Source organism: Andrena cerasifolii, chromosome 2, assembly GCF_050908995.1.
Source record: "Andrena cerasifolii isolate SP2316 chromosome 2, iyAndCera1_principal, whole genome shotgun sequence".
Lineage (NCBI taxonomy): Eukaryota > Metazoa > Arthropoda > Insecta > Hymenoptera > Andrenidae > Andrena > Andrena cerasifolii.
The window spans coordinates 5,821,280-5,837,440 of record NC_135119.1 but is presented as its reverse complement, the minus strand read 5'-3'; the positions used below and the strand labels follow the sequence as shown (position 1 = coordinate 5,837,440).

Below are 16,161 nucleotides of genomic sequence, written 5' to 3'. Positions count from 1 at the left end.
TTTTCGCTAAAAATATGCATTATAGATGACGCTATAAATAAATCCTTTAAGGGGAGGTTCCGGTCTAAATGTCGATTTTTTTTTATTTCATTTTTCGAATGTTCAATCTTTTAGGAATACGTGTTTAAAAGGATTTGTTGAAATTCGTAAAATTCCCAAAGTTATAGGCATTTGAGTAGCGGCAAAACTTTAAACGCGTTTTTCTCGAAACAGTGTTCTCAAAACGGTCGGCGCTGTATCTCCAGAAATTATTATCCGATTCGACTGAAACTTTTTTATTTTGAAGAATATACTTCTGGCTAGGGGGGGGGGGGACTAAAAAAAATGACAAAAAAATAAAAATTTGTAATTTTCAAAGGCGTTGAAAGGACGAAAAATACAGGGAAAAGTGATTTCAAACTTCAAGTGTCGTTATTTTCTAAAAAAATGTAATTTTTTGTATTTTTTTCTGGTTGCCCCTAGCCAGAAATATATTCTTCGAAATAAAAAAGGTTTCAGTCGAATCGGATAATATCTTTTCGAGATACAGGTCCCACCGATTTGGATGAATTTTTTGACGCCTTCACTTTAACGACTCCCCAGTGCCGTCTGCAATGATTAATTATGAAACAAAAATATATTGCTGTAGCTTAAGACATCCTTAATACAATGCAAAAAGTCCCATTGAATTATATATAGTAGTTTTCCTTTAATTAATTTCTAAATATCACCTATTTTTTTGGGCTCTAGACCGGAACCTCCCCTTAAGAGGCTTTAACCCTTTAGCGCCCGCACCTAGATCCCGCTGAAGGAAAAATACCCCGTTATCTTTATATCGTTAAAAATGGCCTGATTTATCAATTTTTATAATTTTTTAAAAAAAATTTTTTGTTCAGTGGTTAAAATGCATAAAACCAATTAATACAGGGTTAAGGTAGGTCTAGCTTTCTTCAATGAATAAAACTACGCTAAACATGTACTACTTAAACTGTTGCAAACAACGAATTGCGAATGCAAACGGCAAAAAAAGGAACGTATCATATGTGACACGTTTAGCGCTAAAGGGTTAAGGGCGGTATTCGCAGTCGCTTCTTAAGACTAAGGGCGTATGCACGCGGCGACTTTTTGCAGCGATACAGTCGCGATACACTCGCAAAGATTCCGCGATGCTAGCGCGATGCAGTCGCTGCCCGTTTATCTTTGCACACTTGCGTAGCACAGTCACGATTCAGCAACGATACAAATGTGACACAGTGTTCGGAACGATGGAGCTGCAGTGATGGAGGGGGAAACACCTACAGGCGCGATGATAATGTGTGCGTGACTGACGCAGGCGCAGTTCATGCGCGCATTACCACCGCTCCTGTAGGTATTTCCCCCTCCATCGGTGCAGCCGAATCCCTCCGAACTCTGCCGAACACTGAGTGAACGCTTAGGCGCGCGTTTGCATCGATACAATCAGTGATGCCAGAATCGTGGGACGTGGGACAAATGCTTACCCCCACTATGACCTACCCCACTTTCTTCCCATCGCACTGTACTATTGCGAGATGAGAAGAAGACCGACTACCCACAAGCTGAATTGTCACAGGGGCAAGGGAAATCGCCCGCTCGCTCCACCCTATCCCCTACCAAGAAGTCCTACTTTTCAATTCTTAGCGGTTGTCCATATCCGCGGGCTGTTATGATTTGTTTCGTTCGCGTTGCAACACCGCGTATAAGCAGTTTGTAAATACCGCGGTTCTGCATTTTACCGATTTTACAGGAGGAAGAAAAAACTTAATATTTCAGCCATTTTAAGGGGGGTTTCTTTGACTGAACTTTTTTGGGTCAGTTTTAGCACGCCTTGTAATAAATACTAACATCAATTCATCATAAAAATGCTTAATTGCTGTGTAAAGTCACTTTCACGCACCAAACGTGCCGTCACTTCACTTCTCTGTAAATGCGCGGTTTTGTCGCCAACTTGCTAAGAGAGACAGATTCACGGTATCCTTGAACCTGCTGGTTCCGTTGGTAAAAAGGCGGCTTCCTACTGGCTATTTCACATGGCGTGACTTTTAAAAAAAAAAAGCGAAACAGCGCTTGGCAACCGTGGGAACGAAATCTCAATTTTGCTACTTTTGCAAATACGCGGTATTTACAAACTGCTCATACGCGGTGTTGCAGTGTCACCGACGATATCCCTACTCCTCTCCATGCGAGCTGCTGTGTTGGGCTGCCGAGCACGCGGGCAGGAGTTGGGATACGCTTGTGTGCAGTGCGATGGGAAGAAAGTGGGGGACGATGGTAGGCCATAGTGGGAGACGACGGTAGGTCATAGTGGGGGTAAGCATTTGTCCCACGTCCCACGATTCTGGCATCACTGGATACAATCGCTGGCAATTGTTTCAGTTGCCCTTCTGCAGCGATGCAGTCGCGCGTTCGCGAAACGAGCAACTGTACCGCTGCAAAATGTCGCCGTGTGCATAGGTCCTAAGACCGTCTTAGGCATGCGGCATCCTCTACTAATTTAGTAGACTAGTAGAGGATGCCGAATGCTTAAGATGATCTCGAGAATAAGTAGCAACTGTGAATACCGCCCTAAGAAAGTTTCTTTCGGTTTGCAGTGATAACTCAAAAACAGAGGTTCCAATCGATTAAAATCAAATACGAGCATGTTAACAAAATGTACAATTTCGGAAGTTAATAGAAACTCTTATTCTTTATGAAAAGAAACTAAACCCTCGTCTATGTCTAACAAAAATCACCTTTTTGGAAAAATCGCCATTTCGTAGCTGTCATTTTCATAATTTTGATTCTTTTCTAGGGTCAGTGCAGAACCAGAGGTATTCCCAAGTAGAATTTACAAGTAGGCCACGGAATTTCGGATGGTTTCGTCAACATCGCTGCGAAACAATGCATGCTGTATCATTGCAAAAACCAAATTCAGTTATGGTACAAATTCCCTACGACTTCCGTTAACTTTTAATTAATTTTGACACTCCGTTTACCGAGTACAGCAATGCACAATAAATAGAAGCGCGATGTTGCTGGTGTAAACCGAAAACATGTACATATTCGTGTGTTTTTTTTTCGTAGTATGTAATTAGTGTCACTTTGATTATTTAAACTGTGAAATCGATATATTTCTGCGTATCAGAGCTGCAAGAAATCGATCGGTTGAGCTATCGGTGTCTACCTGCGAGTTATCGCAGGGCTCATCGGAGTGTAGACAGTTTAATTAGATTTCACTACCTGAGCAAGGACAATTTCATGCTTCGTATATTGAATTGCAGTATCTGGAACAAAATTACGCCCTATGTGTCGGAGTAGTGTCGGTTATATTCAGGCCTTCTGTGGAATTGTGTGTGTTTCTATTTATGAAAACTGACAGGCGCGTAATAAATCAAATCATTGAATTCAAATGAATCTCACAAAATTAAAGAAATTTAGACGTTGGGACAAATCGGTGGGACCTGTATCTCCAAAAGTTATTATCCAATTCGACTGAAACTTTTTTATTTTGAACAATATACTTCTGGCTACGGGGAGAAACCAGAAAAAATTACACAAATGACATTTTTTTAGAAAATAACCACACTTGAAGTTTGAAATCACTTTTTCCCTATATTTTTCTTATATTTTTTTTAAATTATAAATTTTCAATTTTTGTATTTTTTCTGGTTTCCCACCTAGCCAAATGTATATTCTTCAAAATAAAAAAAGTTTCAATCGAATCGGATAATAACTTTTGGAGATACAGGTCCTACCGTTTTGAGAACACTGTTTCGAGAAAAACGCGTTTAAAGTTTTACGTGAGTGCCGAGTGGCCGGGTGTTACTCGTGCATTTGCCGCGACTCAAATGCCTATAACTTCGGGAATTTGGCGCATTTCAGCAAATCCTTTTAAACACGCATTCCTAAAAGGTTGAACATTCGAAAAATGAAATAAAAAAAATCGACTTTTAGACCAGAACCTCCCTTTAATTTGTAGTCGTCGACGCTATCGCGCCGGCCAATAGGGATATACTATTCGGACCTGATATTCGGTCCCTAGAGTTTCTCGACAGACTTCTTTCCATCCGGACACAGTAGTTCGATTGCCATATCTGTTTATGCTGGTATTTTTAAAACAGCGTCAATATTTTGTCCTTACCATGCATGTTAGATTACCATGAGTGTATTAATTATTAAAATTGACCAAACTATCGCTATAACACAAAAGTGGCCGAAGTGCAGTAGAACCTTGCCTACCCAAATTACTTGGGAAGCACGAGTGTGGGGATAATCGAATTTTCGGATAAAAAATACTTACTTTTTTTTAAATTGATTTTCACATATTTAGAAAAAAAGAATAGAAATATTGACGGTGGGAAAAAGGAACGATAAAATTACGCATGATTTGATTAAAGATTTCTGAATTCCAAAGCTCGTTAGCGAGTAAATTATACAAAGCTTTTCGCAAATTCAATTAAGTAGAACTTACATTCTTAATTTAGCCCTTTGTTTGTAATTTAACGTTACATCAGCTGTCTATCAATTGTCTTTGGATAATACCAACGCCACATTTGCCAATGAATTTCAAGAGGAATAATTAATTTCAGAGTTCTATTGAGTCTGTTAAGGTGTGACAGCCAAACTCAAGGTATGAGTCTGGTAATGTAGGTATAGCACAAAGTATACCGTATTTCTGTTAGGGAAGTTATTTCTTGATGTCGACGTGCTATCTATTATATTGTCAACCCGCGAATGTCAGAGGCATCAATTAGCAATTAATTCAAGACGTCCATTAAACAGCCCTATATGGCCGAAGCTGCGGTCGCTCTATACGTTTCTCGGTGTCGGTTGCGAACTTTGCAACAGGTCTAATGAGTCGTGATCAATGTATGTATAGAGATCTAGTGACGACTCAGCTTTACTCTATTCAAGTGAAATTTCGAACTGCACCACGCCAAGTATGCGTGCAATTCATTATTAGTATAATGAAGCTGGGGCCGATAAAACCGATTTAATTAGCAGAATACAGTGAATGTCAAATTAATGAAACTCTGCGCGGGGCGTTACACGCAATTCAATAAATTGGTGGTTCGTTGAACCCAGGAGAAAATCTGAATTTTATATAACGTTTTCCAATGAAGCAAACGTATTCGTTTAGCTTTTAGATTAGGTACATGCAGCGACTCTTCAGTTTATACTTGCCATTCTTTAAAGGAAACGAGTTAAGAACAATTGAATATGAAAAGCGAAGGACCTATTATATTATATCTTGTAATTTCACTATTACCGTAACGAGGAAGGAACCGAATAAAAGGTTGACGCCGTCCGCGATTATATTTGAGGAACAATATCATTTACATTATTCCCACTGCTGACCATGCTCATGCCTCGTCAGTACCAATAATCATCTCGCCAACCAATAACATCTCCTACGCAAGTAAAAAATAATAATTTGAATTAGTCCATTAGTACCTGATATAATATGAATAAGGTAACCCAGTTATGTTATTCACCCTGTATATTCATTGCGTGAAACTCATGTATTCTTCATGTTAACACTGACTTTTCTCGATAATTGAAACAGTAAGAAAACGAATTACCATTCTAAGATACTGTTAAATTTCACCGCAACTTAAAAGTTCAAACTCGTATTAAATTCTGTCACGTTGACTAACATATTGTGTACATTCTCGAAAGAATCTGAAAAATATTTCACTGCGATTCACAATGTAGCATAATTGAATGAACATCCTGATGTCTAATCTAGCTTCTGTTAATATATTTTTGTAGCATTTACCTAACAGACAATACGAAATTGATTATTTCTAGCGAATTATGTAAAAATGATTCTGTTTCACTTTTAATAAACTGAAAAACAAATATCTACGCGTCTACAATTCTTGTTTGCTGTTTCTGTAAAAAAAGTATATTAAAATTCCATGGGTTGGTCAGCGAAGTCAAATATCGACGTTGCTGAAGCTGGCGGTAACAGTCTGCAGACGACAAACGTAGAGGCGTGTTTTCCACTGGATGTTCAGATCAAATATTTGACGTATTGTAGTCACATATTGTTCTATAAGCTCAAAGCAGCAAAGGACAATAAAAACAACTACGTACACGCGCAATAAAATGATATAGGAGGCTACGGGGGCGTTGGGACGAACGTTCGATTTTCGATTTTGAAAAGATCCGAAACAATTTAGTACTATGGAGGTTCCAATCAGTTCGAATCTTGTTCAAAATAAGATGTTCTTGAAATGCGTAACAGTCTTCAAATCCTTCAGAGTTTTAAAAATTTTGATGGGTTTGTAGCTTGTGATAAGAGTTGTAGATTTATTCGCCAACGTCCCGAACTCTTAGGAACGATGAAAAAACCTCGGTTATCCCAAAATAATGTGGACAAACAGAAACGTGCAAAATCTTCATGCAAAAAGACATTGAAAAGTCCTTTGCCGTTTTGAGATACAAGGCTTCGTTCTCGAAATATGAACAGTTGAATATTAGCCGAACTTCCGGGCCGCGCAGTTTAGCGCCGAAACAGCTGAGCGCAGAGCACTGACTCCTGACACGCATACGGAGGAGCACCGCGTAGATACAGACTCATATACACAGTAGAGCCGACCGCGACCGCGCTACTTCAAACCTTGAAAATGATCCCGCGCAAGCGCCTCCTGCGTATGCGTGCGAGCGCACGCTGCCGCGCGCTCAGCTGACTCGGCTTTAAACTGCGCGGCCCAGAACCTGCAGCGCTAATATTCAACTGTTCATATCTCGAGTACGAAGCCTCGGATCCCAAAACGGTAAAGGACTTTTCGACGTCTTTTTGCATCAAGATATTGCATGTTCGGTGAAGTCCCTGAATTTTTAGACACCCGGTATTTTGTCTATGGATCTGTCCACGTGCCGTCTGGCGAAAGCATTGCGAAGCTACTTGAAATGTACACTATACCCTCGCAGCGATTCGATCAGTTTTTGGCCCATAATCGTCAGGCATGTGAATGTAATATATTTTGTATGAGCTGGGAGTTACGACTCGCGATGGGAAGCAAAGTTTTATATCGTTAGCGGCGAAATTTACGTTTGCGCTGGTCGTAACGCGTAATTTCTTCCTCGCGTTGATCATTTCCGTATCAAAAATGGCCGCGATAGAGCATTTTCTTTAAAAAATATTACCATTACGCATACGCGACGTACCGACTGACAAAAAGAGTAAGTAGAATGGGTATTCCTTGTAGGATTAAATTCGTTGTTTATGAAAACTGAGATAGGAAAATTGAGATTTTTACTTTCCTTGTTATATAACATTGATATCTATTATGATGTAATAGTTATTGATATCCTGGTTTTAATTAATAGAATGAAACTTATAGTTTTATAATAACTATCATTATATTTTTATTATTATTATTTGTTCATATTCAATTTGTTTCGTGTGTAAGCTGCGTATTATGATGGTATGTACCTATGTTTCCCCAACATTATTACTACCTTCACTAAGTTATTACTACCTTTCATGAGACTAAACATTGAATGAATTTATTGTTAATAAATTCGGCTTCATTAGAATGTTGGGCCTTGTACAGTATAATCTCAGTATTTGCTCATCACGTTAAAGACAGTGTAACTGCATAGTTCGAGAAAGTGTAGTCGTGAACCGTATCACTTATACGACCAGTTAACCAATACATCCTTTCTCTGTGTCGAATGTTGTCCACCTAGTGTCCATAAACAATCTAGAAATCCCATTTAAATGCGCTAGTGACTTTACCGTGCATTGTCGTAGCGTATCGTCTCCCTCTGATAACAGAGTACATAATCGTAAAAAACGGAGCTGAAGTAGTAGTGGTTACAGCGAAATGTTCTTTTCGCTTTTCTATTATAAATGTAGATTTACCTTCAAGAAGCGTACCGGTATAAATGCGTCCTGAAATCCCAGAAGCCAGAAGGTAACTGTAACGCTGGTGGAACACTGGAACGCTCTTTCAAAAGGACGCAGCTTACACAAAAGCTTCAGACAGCCAGTTTCGATTCCAAGTATACCTGAAACGTGAATCATTTGAAAATTTTATTCTTATGTGCTCGTGTGCATATACGATTAAGTGTTGACCGATCAGTGATACAAATCTTTGGAATTCTATACGTGTAGGTATTTGAACGAAGTAAGAAAGCACACATCGGAATTTCGTCGATAAAAGATTCGAAGAGGCTACTCCGCGAAACTTAATTTTAAAAAAAAATTATTTCTATTCTCCTGCTGCTCATACTGTCCATGGTATTTACTCTGAATAATTCTCGTTGCTATAAAGTGTTTGTCGAAAAATATCAAATTATATGTTTACGAAACGAGAACAAAATCAATATCCAGAAATTTCAAAAGTCGGAAGTAAATATCATAGGATTGTTTATTCGTTAATTTCTCGTATTACGTTTCTCGTATTACGCCATGTTTTTCTGTTGAAATGAATATTTGCAAAGATTGTTGCATCAGGTTCAGCATACTAAATGGGAATGATTAATTTATCATTACAATAGGGCAACAAACAATACTTAATTACAGTGCTATGCGTTTCTAGCGTTTTAACTAATTGCAATTAGTATTCGTAAATTCTATTACTCGCAGAATCTAGCTGTAATTTACTATAAAAACTGCAATTACTTTAGCAAGGGAAAAATTCAATTTTAACAGTGTTGAAAAGAGAAAAACACAGCAGCCTGGTTTCTTGAATCTAACGCTAAAAAAACTTTCTTTAGCGAGAAGAAATGTGCGCTGGCTGTAGGTGCATGTGAACTTAAAGTTCCTTAGGCAGAATTATGCGGTGTAAACGTTGAGGCTGGGTATTAAACTCGGAAAATTTCATTTCTTTCCTAATAAGCTTCACAGTGTCCATTTGTTTCTTTTAAGTCCGTCAGCTTTTTCCATCTCAGTTACTAAGATTTCCATTTTAATGGATTTTAATTTATCGCACCTAGTAAGAAAAAATTCGCTTAAAATGATGAAAAATATATATTAAATAAATTGTTGCGCGACAAACATTCTTATGCTCCTAACGTTACATAGATATTAGGAATTTTTGAGTGACTAGTGACAGAAGATAATATTTACGAAATATTACAGAAGTGTAATACATTTTTTTTTTAAATACTGTGCTTTATGTGTATGATATACAAATGTTACAATCCTAATTCGAGTTGGGTTAATTTAGTATTTTATGTTGCTAAACTACCTATTCTAGAAAAATTGAATATTTTAGTTTGCTACTTTTTACGATAATTAAAAAAATATGTTTCCTTGCAGAGACGAACAAAACTGAGGAAAGCTTATTTTCTGCAAGAATCGATTTCACGTACATACGTGGGTACTTACATTTAAATCTAGACTTTACTGCTTCACGTGAGAAACTGTAATCACAATAATTATTTTTCCTAACAGCAATTGTTGTATGTCGATATATTTCTAGTTTATTTAAAAATTGCATAAATGCTAAAAAATATCTTGTTTTATGTAAAGTTCTGTTTATAAGTGTTTCAAACATAAGTGTTTCTTTAAGGAATTAAGTTTATGTTACATAACTCGTGTAAATCACAGGTTGACAATGATCGAAATCCTAAAAATTTAAAATTAAAATTCTATTAACGTTTTAATGCATAGTCTTCACTACGGAATTATTATTGGTAACGCTTCACAGTAGTAATACGAGAATTTGTACTGTTTGAAAAAAATAAATGTCAATATTGATAAAGGTGGCCATTGTTATTAAACTGCAGCGATAAGCATGTGCGTATATAATATTTTGGAATGCTTAAACTTATACTTGTAAGAGGAGTTCTGTGTGATTTATGATAGGTAGATATCATCTGTAATAGTGTAAAAAGCTATGTGTAGCAATCCGTTGAAAAATGTTTGTAACTCATAACACAGCATTATTTTTAAAACGATTCTTAAACATTTATTTTGGATAAATACAAAAGAAGTAAATACACAGTTATTAGGACTTCCACGATTATTGTTTGACCAAAAGGGTTCCTCATTTTTTCCAATATGGCATTTCGATTGCAAAACACGAGTTGGTATAGTCTCCTTTGGTTTCATGCACATAAATCAAATTTGAAAGTCAACGCTTGATATATCAAACCTTTTGATTTCATCTCTACAGATATAACATTGTTGTCTAATAACTTTAGAAGGTGCAAGTGACCTTAAAATTTCAATAAAAAAAAATTGTTGTGAAAGGGGGTAAAATGTATTTTCTCGGAATTTATAATATTTCTGAGACCCCATTAGATATCAACATGGATTTTACTAACAAAGGTTACCCACACAAATACCGAAAAACCAACATACCTATACATGTACAAATGTTCGTTAAACAAAGGTTACTTTACAATGATTACTTCTAAAATCAGATATAAAAGTAATTCTACTATATAATTAGAGTAATAGTAGAGTAAAAGTAATTCTACTATATAATTAGAGTAATAGTAGAGTAAAAGTAATTCTACTATATAACTAAAGTAATAGTAGAGTAAAAGTAATTATACTATATAACTAGAGTAATAGTAGAGTAAAAGTAATTCTACTATATAACTAGAGTAATAGTAGAGTAAAAGTAATTCTACTATATAACTAGAGTAATAGTAGGGTAAAAGTAATTCTACTATATAACTAGAGCAATAGTAGGGTAAAAGTAATTCTACTATATAAGTAGAGCAATAGTAGGGTAAAAGTAATTCTACTATATAACTAGAGCAATAGTAGGGTAAAAGTAATTCTACTATATAACTAGAGTAATAGTAGGGTAAAAGTAATTCTACTATATAACTAGAGTAATAGTAGGGTAAAAGTAATTCTACTATATAACTAGAGTAATAGTAGAGTGAAAGTAATTCTACTATATAACTAGAGTAATAGTAGAGTAAAAGTATTTCTACTATCTAACTTTTTAGATTACTTCTGTAAACAAATATTCATCATGTTCTAAAGGACTAAGCTACCTATCGTACAATACTTTAAATGTCTATTTTTCATTAACAGAAACAATTTACTGTATTGTATTTGACGTAGTGGTTATAAATTATATTATAAAATAAAGGAAAACCACTCGGTATAGAACAGAGGTGAAAGGTACGGATTTAGTGGATGAAACATAAATGCCAATGTGTCGAGAGGCCACCAACATTAGTTCCGCATGAAAGATTGAGGAAACACTTGAATCGCTGTCAGAATACTGAAGGAGACGAGTGGCAGAGATCGACACCGAGAGAAGAAAAGACGGAGAAACGTCGTAACGCTGCAAGTTACAGTACACCAGAAGGAACTGAGATCGGCACAGTTAAGAACTTTTCGGCAAGAAAACGTATAAAGAAGTTTTGGAGAGGAAAACTCGAAGGAATCGAGGGTTCAAGGGACGTTCTAATAGAAGTAGGCGAAAACGGGCGCGAGCAACTCGGGGAAAAATCAACTAAAAGGTAAGCACAACGAAATGAAACAGGAAAACACTATGGTCGGCTATCAATGATACTTGGAAAATCCAAACTGACGACGCTGTTAAACTCGCAATAGTCTGTTGAGAGCTCTCGTAGTTGTGCAAACCAGACTGTTTTAAGCTGCTTCTTCTTTTGTAGTAGTCGTTACCAACGACTATTGATAACTTTATAATAACTGCGAATTTATCGACGACATCAATAAATAATAATAATAATGATAATAATAATCAAAACTGTATTAAAACGAAAATATTGTTGCGCCGGGTTGTTTTCATCGCAGGCCACCCCGACGCAAAGGAGTAGAATAATTAGACGGACGCACACACGACACAACTATATTTGGTACATAGGAGACAGGCTATAGATACACAATGATACAGGCTAAGCCCTACACGTCCGACTGCGATGGCGTTATGCTAGAAGACCGTCTTCTTGTCCATAGCTGAGCGTCCTCTTCGAGAGGGCTGACCTTCTTCTGTCTTCAGCTACGAGCGCCAGCAGGCAATGCACGGGCCTATACCCGGTGCTCGCAACAATATTTATAGTTGAAGATGGATGACTGTAATATGTATAATAGGTAGGGGAGACTGGGGCTAGTCGACTAACGAGGTTAGTTGACTAATTCCCTTTAAGGGGGAAGCCCTGTTTAGGATGCTAGGAATAAGGTGATCCTTGGGAATTTTTTTCTAAGAAACTGTTAAGCGGATCTTTTCCAAACTTTCAGGGTATTTTAGTTCACGTTCAAACAATAAAAATTAATTTTTTCGTTACAAAGTGTTCGGTAGAAATGGAGATATATGAACACGTTCGTTAAGACTCGCGCGCCGGAGTTGCAAATTTGCGATTGTAATGGTGGCCCCAGTTCTTCCCTGAAATAAAAAAAAACAAAAATTTTCTTATTTCTAGTATAATTACACATGTAGATGTATGCAATTTAATTTTGGTGAAATATTTCTTTGCAAATATCAAACTTTTCAGTTACTTCATCTTTCGTATCATGTGAATTTAATGTAGATACTCTTAATGAAATTAATATCTTTTTTAATAATCTTTCATTTCATAACTCTTGAAGATGTCATACTTTCCCTTGCTTTATTTTAATACCTGTTTCTTTGCAGAGTGCATAATAATTATTTTTTCTTAGATTGCCCCTTATATTAAAAGTATTTTTTCTACATATTATATTTTTGCTGTATTTACATCTGCTAAATAAATATATAGTTCCTCTCCTAATTTTTAATAATTTCATTATAATATACATATAGGTACCCGCCGGAAGCAACTCTACAAAATATTTATAACATCCCTACTTAAAATAGTTTCAACCTGCGTACATTGATTTCTATTTGCAACAAGGTTTTTGTGTTAAAGAATTTTCGATTTCTTCCTTCATTGGCTGCAGAATGTAAATTCGAAGTGAAATACAAAAACAGGTCACAGCTGTTGTGTCCCCGGTTTCAATCAAGTTCTTTCTAGTTGCATTTAGAATGAAAATGAGGGTACACATGTACAAGCCTTACTTCTTAATGCGTATTAGTCACAAAGGCACTCAGCGTTAAAGGGTTGTTAACGATGGCCCGTCTTGATTGCATAAATCACTATCAGAAGAAAAACTGCCCATGTGTAAAAGTTTCGTAACCATGTCATGCATCATGAATTTTAAAACGTTGGTCCTAACTACAGAATGCTTGGTCGAGAAGCCTAATTTTGCTAATTTTATAGCATGCTTTTCTATCGATAATTTTTTTTAAAATTGATAGTTTCCGTTCATTTGTCCTGTGAAACCCTGATCCGAGTCAGTTTAACGTCTACGTCTTACTCTCGTACTTGTTTGAATTGAATGAGTCACACTGAACTAAACATTCAGAAATACCTAAATTCTAATTACACATAGGTAATGTTATAAGTGCACAACAACGTAGATGAAGAGCTGGCGTGAGTTAGTGTTACATAGAAATCACTCCTTTTCAGTGACATTTGCGTTTCACTTGCGTTCTAACCTTTGTATTGCCATTATTAATAAATATTTTTGTCATTCAATACCATCGCTATTTAACCAACTGTAATAAACTGGCGATATAAATGGAGGATTCTTTTTTTTTAATGGCTAATGCACAGGATCGCAAATAATGAAAAAAATTTATTAACACATTGAAACGAATAAAATAAGGTAAATATAAGGCACAAGAGAAGAGTACTACTTAACTCACGCCACTGTCGCGCTGATCGCCCGTTGTCGCCTCTACGGGTCTCTTTTGTTTCTTCGCCAGTCGGGTATCTGACACGCCTCAGTCAATCCACTTTAATCTTACCAATATGTAAAATTAACAATCCTTCATAAAGTTATTTAAAAATGGTGTGTTCGCGCACGGTGCGTGCGTGTACGTGTGCGTGTGTGTCTATGTGTGTGTGTCAGGGTGGCTGTTATTTACTCTTGGTAAAAATTTTTTTCATGATTCCCTTCGGGGCACCCACCAGAATAGTTACAAATAATTTTAAAAAATCCGTGTAAAATTTGAGCTCGATCGGATAAAGGGAAAGGGTGCCCCTGGGCCCTCAAACATTTAAATCATTATTTAACAGCTCGCGAAGTAGATTTTATAGAATATTCTCCAAGTTATTAATTAAATAAGAAAATATATCAAACAAAAGTTGTAGATCCGGACAAGGAGCATCTTTTATGTTCTATTACTTTTTCTTGTGCGACCAACAGTTTTCGGAAAAAGTCCGAAAAACTAAAAAAAAACTTTTATTCCTCAAATTTTGAAAGTTTAAATGCTTCTAGAACACTTTTTATTTATTAAGGCAAACAAAAAAAAATGGAATTTTTATTTTCGAGGACTATTTTTTAAACATTTAAGAGGGGGCATATACCGAAATATGCGAAAAAGATAATAATTATTTGAAACTATTCTTGAGGGTGCCCCGAAGAAAATTCAAATGTCGAAAATAAGAGCCACCCTGGTATGTATGTTAGATATTTTACATTTTTCCGAGAACCTTTAAGTATCCGTGTAGTTATGAAGGGTGGTATACCGACACACTACATTTTGTTCATCTTTACTAAAAAAATTGCTAAAAATGGAAACCATTCGTTGTTCAAAATGTTGTTTCCAGGTAAAGTTGCACTAGATTAAACTGGGAGGAGTGTTTGATAAAATTTCCTTTATAAAGCCTATAAATGTGTGCCGAGGGGTTTTAAGAGGGTTCTAAATGTGATAGGGACGGCTGTACCTTAAAGCATTAAAGCTAACATATCGATTTTGTGGTTTAAGTCTAAATTTTCCGTCACCTTCTTCTCTGCCCCACTTACATTGAAATCTATGGAGCTTCATATAAAGTGGTCCCTTAATGACAGTACAACCGTGAGAGAAAAGTTATTTCTTTGTGAAAAAATAAGTCGAAATATTCTCACTGCAAATTAATCACTTTTTTGTGGAAACCATATTTTTGGAGACCATTGAAGGGAACAAGTAGAATGATTTTTAGTTCACAATACGTTTGTGTAAATTGTGTTTTACTTTACTTTACGTTTTAAGATGTTTCATCTACTTACTAAAAAACAAATGCAAAAAAGGAATTCAAGTAAACGTTATTTGCTTTTACGGAAACCATCCAAAACTGCAAAAATATGGCGTTTCGATTAAAAGGAGATGCCACCTCCGTCTCCTAAGGGATATGGCGTTAGTACTTTTATATATACTTTCAAAATAAATTATATATATGTATACCCCCTCCCCAGCCCTCCCCCCAAACGTCATCTCGATCGGTCACCGGTCCCTTTCGAAATAATATCTCAAATCGCTTATTTTAAAAACCGATCTTTATTAAGTTTATACTAAAAAAGTGAATATTTATAAATTTTGATTTCAAATTTTTAATTATATTGGCACTATAGAATGGGTTAAAAAAAGCAAGAGGGCTACTCCATTCGTACCGTGTGTTTCATGATCCGATTCGGCGATGTCATCAGCAGGGTTGTTTTTTCATTAATATATTCGTCTTTATCGTCACCTCAAAGTCGCCCCCCCCCCCCCCTCTGGAAAGAAGTCTGCGGACGCCCTTGATTGGTACAGATGTATTTCATTTCCTGTGAACTAAACTATATCTCTAATAGAGCTATACAATTTATGCTTCTAATAAAGATTTGTTAGTTACATGTTTATCCTTTAGTACACAAGGCACATGTTCAGCGAACAATGAACATTGTTCACCCCGGCTAAGGTTCTAAATACATAATCGACATTTTGCAAGTGCTCGTGATTAAATCAGTTCACACTACTTAGTTACCTACAGTGCTTCCATTAACCAGTGGCATATGCAAAATGCAACGCAGCTGTACTTCATTAATTTCAAATATGTAGGTACATATAGCGATCCAAGGGACTTACATTCAACACATATGATAAAGTATGTGTTTTATTATCAGGCGTTATTTAATGAATCCTTCATTTTATTGGCTAAAATAAATGGGTGTATTGAAAGGTTTCAATTTGTGTGTGGAATATACACTGTCGAACAGAAGCTTGAAATTACACACCTCGTAATTTCAAGGGGTTAAGGGGTCATGCTCAGTCAGGAGGCCGAAAAAAGAGTGGTCCTTGGAAATTTTTTACTCAAAAGCTATAACACATTTCTCAAAAAATCTTTTTTCCTTTTAAGGATTGCATCTAGTACCGTGCATCGTAATTTTTTTATTTAAAAATATTTATCAATAAC

The 16,161-nt window shown here is 36.2% G+C and overlaps 2 protein-coding genes across 2 annotated transcripts in view; one reads left to right on the top strand and one right to left on the bottom strand.

The window, feature by feature from the left end:
* Positions 1 to 12,554, bottom strand: part of LOC143378552 (abaecin) — a 90,925-nt gene extending 78,371 nt beyond the window's left edge. Inside the window, exon 1 of the mRNA XM_076830383.1 lies at positions 12,551 to 12,554. The gene's annotated coding sequence lies outside the window, so the exon portion shown is untranslated. The remainder of the gene's footprint in view (positions 1 to 12,550) is intronic.
* LOC143378505 (neurotrimin) overlaps positions 1 to 16,161 on the top strand; it is a 359,802-nt gene that overhangs the window by 22,725 nt on the left and 320,916 nt on the right. The gene's annotated exons all lie outside the window — the stretch shown is intronic.